We start from the raw sequence: 8,386 nt of genomic DNA on the forward strand, positions 1-8,386 counted from the left end.
CCTGGTCTCTGTTTCTCCCCCGCCGCGGCCTCCGGACGCTGGGCCGGGTGCGTGTCCCCCAGGCCCTCCCGGCCCACGTGTCTGCTTTATGTCGGGTGCGCCTGGCGCCGACTTCTTCCTCAGAGACAGCGTTAGGAAATTGTTCTCACACCTGAGTTCATTGGACTGCGATTCCTAAGAGAGGCTCACCATTCCAGCTTTGATAAGAAGGTATCTGGTCAATTAAATCAAAGCGTATAAGTCGAATAATAGAAGAAAGTATGACTTAAAGTTGTAGCCTGGAAACTTACAGTTAAGACCGATATTCTGTCTCCTAAGTTACTTCACTGTATTTCTGTTAGTGAATAAAAACATAGAAATTCTGTGCCAGACATAGAGTAAAGATCCCACAGCATGGAGGTGTAGGTGACGAAAGGGACAAGGAAGACCTTTTCTGACTTTTTCTACATGCTCCTCAGGACATTTCTTAGAAAAGTCACCTGTTTCTCCGTCCCTGGTCTGGGTCAGTTACCAGGTTAGAAGCAGCTTCGTGAAAATCCTGGGACCCCATGTGATTAATACTGGAAGGAGAAACAGTTTTGTCTGGCCACGTCAGCCCTATGGTTGGATAAAGAGAAAATAGCAAACAAACAAACAAACAAAACCCCACCCAAGTTCTCCTCAATTCTTATTGCAGTTCCCTCAGCAGGAATTTACTGACCACCTACTACATCCTAGCTAAGGACTTCCAAAGCCTCCAACTCATCAGTCATTAGTGAGTATGTACCATGTCTCGTTAGTAAAGATCCAAATGTCGCTTAAGAATGGTTTTCTAACAGGAGTGTAGTCAGTTTCATGAAAATTCCTTATAGTAAAGTTAACACAATAGACTCTTCTGTGCTCATCTTTCCTTGTGAGTCGTCATTAATCAGAAGAGGTTAGGTTTTGTGGATTTCTGCTGGGTTCCGCCATGTTGCTGTGGCTCCGAACCGAGAGGTTGTTTTTCCGTGCTTGGAAATTAACAGTGCAGTTCACAAGCCCCAAGTCATGAGTACTGATAAGGCGTCAAAATGCTGTGCTAAGTGAGTGAAGCCCGGCACAAACGGGTGGCGTATGGCTCCGTTTAGATGAAAAGTACAGAACACACAGATCCATGAAGAGAAACACAGACTGGTGGTCACCAGAGGCTGGGAGGCTGGGGGCCAGGGGCACAGCGCATGCCCCGTGTGTCCAGGGTTTTCTTTTGGAGGGATGATGAAGTTTTGGAACTAGATGGGGGTGGTGGTTGTACCACGTTTTGACTGTATTAATTGCCACTGGATTGTTCACTTTAAAACAGTTAATTTTACGTTACATGAATTTAACTCCGGTTAAAAATGTGTACAAAATGTCTAAAATTTTTTTAAATAAAGCACATGACTATCTGTATACTTGTACTGTATTTGATTACGCTCTGTAGATGGAGCAGTAGTGTTTATAATACCTGGCAGGCACTTTTATTCAATAAATGTCAGTAATAAAACTATGGGCTGTTACAGGAATCAGCGTTGTAGGGGAGGAAAGCTTTTCGCATTTCCCCTTCTCGGTCCTTTGGCTGGCCTAATAATTAGATATAAGACAACCTAACAAGAGAAAAACAAACTTAATTCGGTATATGTGGAAGCCCATAAAGATAGGAGAGTCAGGGCAGGCAGTGTTTATACCTTTTGGTCAAGGAAACGGTAAATTTGCAAAGAATTGACAAGACAAAGAAGTTTGGGTGTGGCGCAGCAAGTGCATAAAAAAGTAACAAGGTTTATGTATACAGACTTCTCAGCCCCAAAGTCCGTATGCCTGGCCGTACGGACGCTTTTCACCTGGGAGATTTGTTTGGTTCCTGCTTCCTGAGACGGCGGAGGGTCAGGGTGTTTTTCTTACTCTGGCTCTTTCCTAAGTAACTTTAATGAAGGATAATCAGCATGTCAAAGTGGCAGATTTGGGGGTAGTCTGCTCTGCTGCCCTTCACCGTCCCACCATGTAATACTTTCACCCGGAACTTTCCTCGTCTGTCCCTGTTGTCTCGCTGTATAATTGCCTGTCTTGAATTTTAAATCTTCCCGAGAACCTTTGTATTCACGTCCACCTAGGTCATTACTGGGATGTTGGAAGCTCACACTTGGAATAACTCCTGTGGTGGAATCGCTTTTGAAAGCCTGCTCCGCTCACGTGCTGGCCTTCGCCCCACACATCACTAATGAAGGTGCCAGCTAGAAAGGTCACTAACATTAGTGCCTGAAGCACCCGCCGGTCATTTGAGCAGAGTCTGGTATATTGCCGTTAATAATTGCCTTGCCCTTGTCGACTAATTCTCAGTTCGTGTTGGAAGCCTTATGGTCAGTACAATTAAAATTAATTTTTCTCGTTTTATGGTGGTGAGATGCTGTTTCATACCATCCTGGCGATACCTGAACACCGAGCTTTTTTTTTTGCTGCTCCTGGGCCTGCACTTCTGTTTCATTATTTTGATAGTTTGCGACAGAGGTCTCCGTAATAATGGGGCGCTGGCTTCTCGCCTCCGGACCACCCCGTGCTGGCTGCTCCTTCCCTGGCTTTCATCCCCTAGATGGTTGGCTACTTGTTAGTGCCTCTTGGGCCTGACGAAGTAACAAGGGCAAAGCTTCTGTTCACGTTGCCAGGCTCGCAGCCCTTTTTCTGTCTAAAAACCGGCTTTGGGGGACGGGGGTGCGGATCAGTGGTGGTGAACTCCATGGACGTACGGTTTATCCATCAGTGAAGGCTTCCCCCAGGGCCGACACCTGTAGTTAGAGCCTCGGAACCAGGGCGCTGCTGGTGTGGTCCTCTGCCCCCTTGGGCCCCTGGAGGGTGGCAGTGGGGGCATCTGGGCGGGCGGTCACTGCCTTCAGGACTCGCGCAGGCAAACGGACGCTGGGCACGCCCCGACCTGGGGTTCTGGACAGCGGGGTCACAGCCCAGGAAGCCGGCCCGAGGCTGCCAGTGGACAGGCCCCCCCACCGTCTCCTTTGTGCTGGGGGACGGCCGCCCAGAGAACGTGGCCGCGTAGGTGCTGGAGCCAGAATGTCCCCGGCCTCTGTCTGTTGTCCCTTCCGTCAGCACGGCCGCGGTTACTTGCGATCCTAAGCTGGGAGTCTTCAGTGGGCCGTCGGGGTCACTCCAGAGTTCAGCCACCTCCCCGACTGATGACTGCCGCACCCCTGCCCTCGCTTCGCCCCTCCGTCTTTCAGCAGCTCCCTGCCCTCCCCTCATGCTCGCTGGCGCCCCTGCTGAGGTCGCTGGGAAAAGGGACGTGGGCAGCAGCGGCCATCTGCACGCCGTCGTCACAAGCCAGCCGTTCCGGGCCTCAGCCCCCTGCGCCTCACCCACGAGGACTCTGGGTCCTCAGGCACCTCGTTCTCTGGTTTCTTCGTTTTCCTCTCCCCCTGGATTAGTCTCATCTGCACAGACGCGCACTCAGCAACTTCCATCGTGCAGCACGTGTTCTCGTGGCCCCTTCGTCCACGGTGGCGTGTCCCGTCTTCCCTGGGACCGCGCTTCCCTGAGGGCGCTCTCCGCGCCGGCTCCCCCTTCCCTCGCGCCCGCCGCTCCTGGGCCTCCTCACACGCACCCACGTCAGTCGTCAGTCCCGCCGCCGCCGCCTTGCCAGCTCTGGCCTCGCTCCTCAGCCTCTTCCTAACGCCGCAGCCCGGCGGGGCCGCTGCTCTCCCGAAGCGTCTGCCTCCTCTGGCCTCTGAGCCAAACCTGACTTCGGTACTTCCCTCCCTGCGGCCCACGGGCTTTCAGTGGCGAAAACACCCCCCTGTGGAGACCGGGAAGCTGTCGTCTCCTCAGAGATGTGGCCGAGGTCATTCATGTGTATCTTGGGAGGCAGAAACAAGTCCGTGCTCCTCACGCCTGTCAGTCAGCTGCGTCCTAGAGTCATTTCACCTGTCAGCGGACGGAACGCATTTCGCCTGAGCGGTCACCGTCACCTGGTCATCTTGGCGCTTCAGCTGGCGGCCGCTGAGTCACCGACCTGGGCTCTGAGCCTCCTGCGGCACCCAGCGTCGTCCCTGCGGCCGCCGGCCGCTGCTCTAGCCCCTCACACGGCCCTGCGAAGTTGCACGTGGACATCTGAATCTTCCACAGGCGCCTTTCCAATAGTAGCCTTAAGCCAAAATAAATAAAAATAGAGCAAGTAACCGTGTATTCTCATTGTTCCTTTGGAAGTTTTGCTGGATGATTTCTTTAAAAAGCAGTTTAAGTGGAGTCACGGTGAAGAGCCGGGTGCGTGGAAAGGTTTTTGCATCTTTCATAAAACGTATTGAACATTAGAGGAAAAGAGCAAATGCTGTTTTCGTGCCTTGTGTCCACGAAGAGACTCTGAGACGAGACGCGTAGGCGTCCTTACGTAACGAGGCTTTGACAGCGGACACCCTTCCGTGTGGGCCGTGAGCCCCCACGGCTTATGGACTGTCACTGAGACGGTGTTCTGTCAACTCTGGCGTGGACGCCTGGGGATGGGAGACGGCAGGGTTTGCACAGAGATCTCTGTTCCCGGCTTTCTCCAGCCGCCCATCGGCTGCTCGAACTTCCTGCGATGGAACACAGCTCGGAGCCCTGGCCCCGGAACGTCCACACACAGGGTTTCGTCGCAGCATTTCATTCCTCCTTCTGAGGGGGAGCTGGAGAGGCAGCGATGAAACAGGGAGTGAAGACCGGCCCCACGGAGAAGAAAAGGCCCCTGTGTGTGGGTTTCCGGTGCTCCCCTAAAGTCATCCGCTCCCCCGCCCACTTACAGAAAGCCACTCTGTAGTCCTCGCGGTGACAGTCTCACTTTGTCCCTTGGCTTTGCTGCACGGTGTTAGGTTCGCTGGACGTCAGCGGCCGTGACTGCTTTTCCTTGGAACCCTCTCGGCCTCTGCTTCCGGGACACTGTGATTGTCCGCTGGTACCTCCTTGTCCCCAGCCGCCAGCTCTCTACAACTTTCTGCCCAATCACGGGTCCCTCCGTGTGTCTGCCACCCGCCAACCACGTCCTCGGCAAAGCGCCTGCCTCTGCGCGTCCCTGCGGGCGGTGAGCACGACTCGTTTCGTCCCAAACCCGCCGGCGGCCTGCTTTTCGCCGCGCGGTCCTGCCTTACATTCTGTTCGGTGCATCTTGACCTTCCACCAGCTCCGCGGCAACTGAGGTCAGTGTGGAGGCAACGTCATCATTTGTTGGTATTCCTTTCTGACGTGTCTGCTCCTCTGTTCAGAGTCCCTTAAAATGCCAAACCTGGGGTTTGCTTTGAGATTTAAATTCATTCTACCGCTATTCTTCCTCTCAGGGTAAAAAAAAAATGGTGTAATTCTGTTTTATCCGTGCTTCGTCAGGATAATCCAAGTTCATAGTTATTTGAAGTATTTATTTTGAGGATCCTATGCTCCGATTTTCATTTTTATAGTGGCATAAATATAAACCACCTCTAAGAGGTCCTGACAATTAAATCGGCTTTGTCAACTTCAGTTATATTGTGGATTTTCTTGGAAAAATGTTTCGGGTTCTTTCGTTAAAGTCTCTTAGTACTTATTTTAATATGACTTTCTTACGATATTTAAAATGATTCATTCTTGGGGCGCCTGGGTGGCTCAGTCGGTTAAGTGACCGACTTCAGCTCAGGTCATGGTCCACAGTTCGTGGGTTCAAGCCCTGTGTCGGGCTCTGTGCTGACAGCTCAGAGCCTGGAGCCTCTTTTGGATTCTGTGTCTGCTTCTCTCTCTGACCCTCCCCTGTTCATACCCCTGCCCTCTCTCTCAAAAATAAATAATAAAACATTTTTAAAAAATTTAAAAAAAAGATAATCTGACTATATATAATTTAGTTATACCTTAAATGTATTATATAAAAAATAAATAAAAAGCCACACTTTCTTTGCATCAGCTTATTAATAAATGTGGGACTTTGTCCATTTATTCATTCATATAGTCTGTATTTATTAAGCCGGTACTATTTGCCTCATATAAAATACCAAATACTAAAGATAACTTTATGAACAAGATTATTAACACTTCAGGAAATCCCAATACCTATTAGATTTTTGTTTGTGACTTGGGCCCCAGTCCAGGTTTTCAGAATCCCTGAACATTTCTATACTTGCCACCTGGTTGGTGTCTCCTTGTCCCTGTGAAGCCCACTTCTTATTCCCTGGAGTTTAAGTATGTGACAAATGTTCCATCCACCTGACTCATGTCTAGGAGTTAACTTCCGCCCGTATTGCTGGTCGTTCTTCCATCGTGTGAGCCCCAAGCCTTTTCATTAGCTTTGTGAGACGAGTGTCTGCTTACACTTGTCAAACTGTGCTCGAGACTAAGCCCGCACCAGGAGGGAAGCTGGGCCCGGTGGCACCGCGGGTCAAGGCAAGAACAGACCGCAGACTTCACCTTGCAGTTGACCCTGAGAACTGGCTTGGTTAGCTGGGTCACCACCGCTGAAGGAGTCCTCTTTGAGGAGGTGACAGATTCTCCTGTTTGCCTGGCTGCAGCTCAAAGTGCCAGTTGAGCACCAGCAAATTGTTGGAATTTCCAGCACCAGAATAGTGGCCGACACACAGTAGCTGCTCAATAAAATTTTGTCAGAGAGAATCTGCTGTGTTGTAGTTAGTAGCCCAGATAGGGCGCAGGAGACCCTCCCCAAGCTGGTGTTCTGTACGACATGAGTCAGCGCTGAATGCGGTCTTATTTTTAAATCATTTCATTTACTTGGCAATTTTTTCCAGCTCCTCTAACTTCTCACTTTTAAAGGCTCAGAGTATCACTTGTATTTCCTTGTCCGTCTGCGTGACAGAGGACAGTGGACTCTTGAAAAAGTATATGGAATTTTTAGTGATGTCGATGAATGCAAAACAGTGATACTTTCTGACTGATAGACTAATTGAATCTCTAGACACGACATGAGTTTGAAGGGAGAGTGTGTGAATTCATGTAAGTGTAAATGAACTTTCCTCTTCATCTCAAGGTGCTTGCAATGACATGCTAGTAGAGTAAGATTATAGAATAGCAACTGATGTTGTGGGTAAGTTTTGATGGCTTTAGCTGAGTATATTACCTGGAATATGCCTGGGTTGGTAATCAGAGTCTATTTTATTTGGACACAGCATCAATATATCGATTAGCAGTAGACGATAGACATTTTGCTCTCATCTGGAGCACAGCCCATGTTGCCTCTTATGGACGTTAACACAGAAAGAAATTATCTTAGGATTTTTCTAACAGTGTTCTTAAAATAAGCCGTACTGATGAGAAATAGGACAGCTGGATTCATAAAAGTCTTTCCTCAGAAAAAGAAGAGGGGGAGGGGGAGGGCAGCAAACCAGCAGAAAATATTCGGTGCAGTCACCCAGCCTCACACCGTCACAGGGACCCTGTGTAAAAAGCGCGGCAGGACTGCAGACCCGATTTCTCTGATAACAGACTCTTAGAAAGTCTGAGATTCTAGCAGGTGGACCCCGACAGGCAAACAAGCACGGGTTCCAAAGCAAGTTTGACTCGGGCTCCAACGTGAAAACGTTCGTTTTGAATAACTTGCCGATGACGGATCAACTGCTGTGGACCTAACAGCCGATGCTCCGTCTGAGCCCAGCCACCACCCGCCTTATAAAACAGCCCGAGACCAAGAGACAATTTGTTTTAAAAGCAAAACAGACATTTACATTTCCCCCCGTCTTCCTCGTCTACCCTTTCTTTACCTTTGTTCCCCTGGTTTTCCAGGCTCTTGTCAGCCTCCAAGAGCCACCCTGACGTCAGCGCCTGGACGGCGTCTTCCCAGCTCGGAAGCCCAGGTCGCTGCGCGCCCGCTCGCTCACATGTTCCTGTGGGATGTGGGGCGTCAGCGGTGACCCTCTGGGAGGAGTGCCTTGTTCTCTTACAAAGGCGCCATTTAGGGGCGGCTGGGTGCTCGTGACTCAGGCCGTGACCTCGGGGCGCGTTGGGCTGGGCGCCGCCGCACGGAGCCTGCTTCACATCCTCTGCCCCGTCTCTGCCCTTCCCCACGCGTGCATCCTCTCTCGCTCTCGAAAACAAACATTTTTTAAAAAACAGAGACAACATCAAATGCCTGTAGTGAAGAGGAATTCATACGTTCAGACACCATTTCTCTTTTGGGGGGAGCGGGTGTTCCCTCAGCAACAAGAGAAATGTTAAGACGTGCTGTTGTAAGAAAGAAGTTGAGGCTGAATGTTCTGCGAATGTCAGTCGTCAGCCTTCTGGCCAAAGCGCAGCGGAATGCGTTCCTTCCGTCTCTACGTGCCCACTTACGGGCAACTGTGATCTCCCCTTGGCAAGATGGGCACTTAAATGGACATTACAGGAAACCAAGGGATTAACAGATTTTTAAAAATGGCTTGTTATCTTAAACAGGGTTAGGGGCGCCTGG

This window comes from Crocuta crocuta, unplaced genomic scaffold (assembly GCF_008692635.1).
Source record: "Crocuta crocuta isolate KB4526 unplaced genomic scaffold, BGI_CrCroc_1.0 scaffold80, whole genome shotgun sequence".
Lineage (NCBI taxonomy): Eukaryota > Metazoa > Chordata > Mammalia > Carnivora > Hyaenidae > Crocuta > Crocuta crocuta.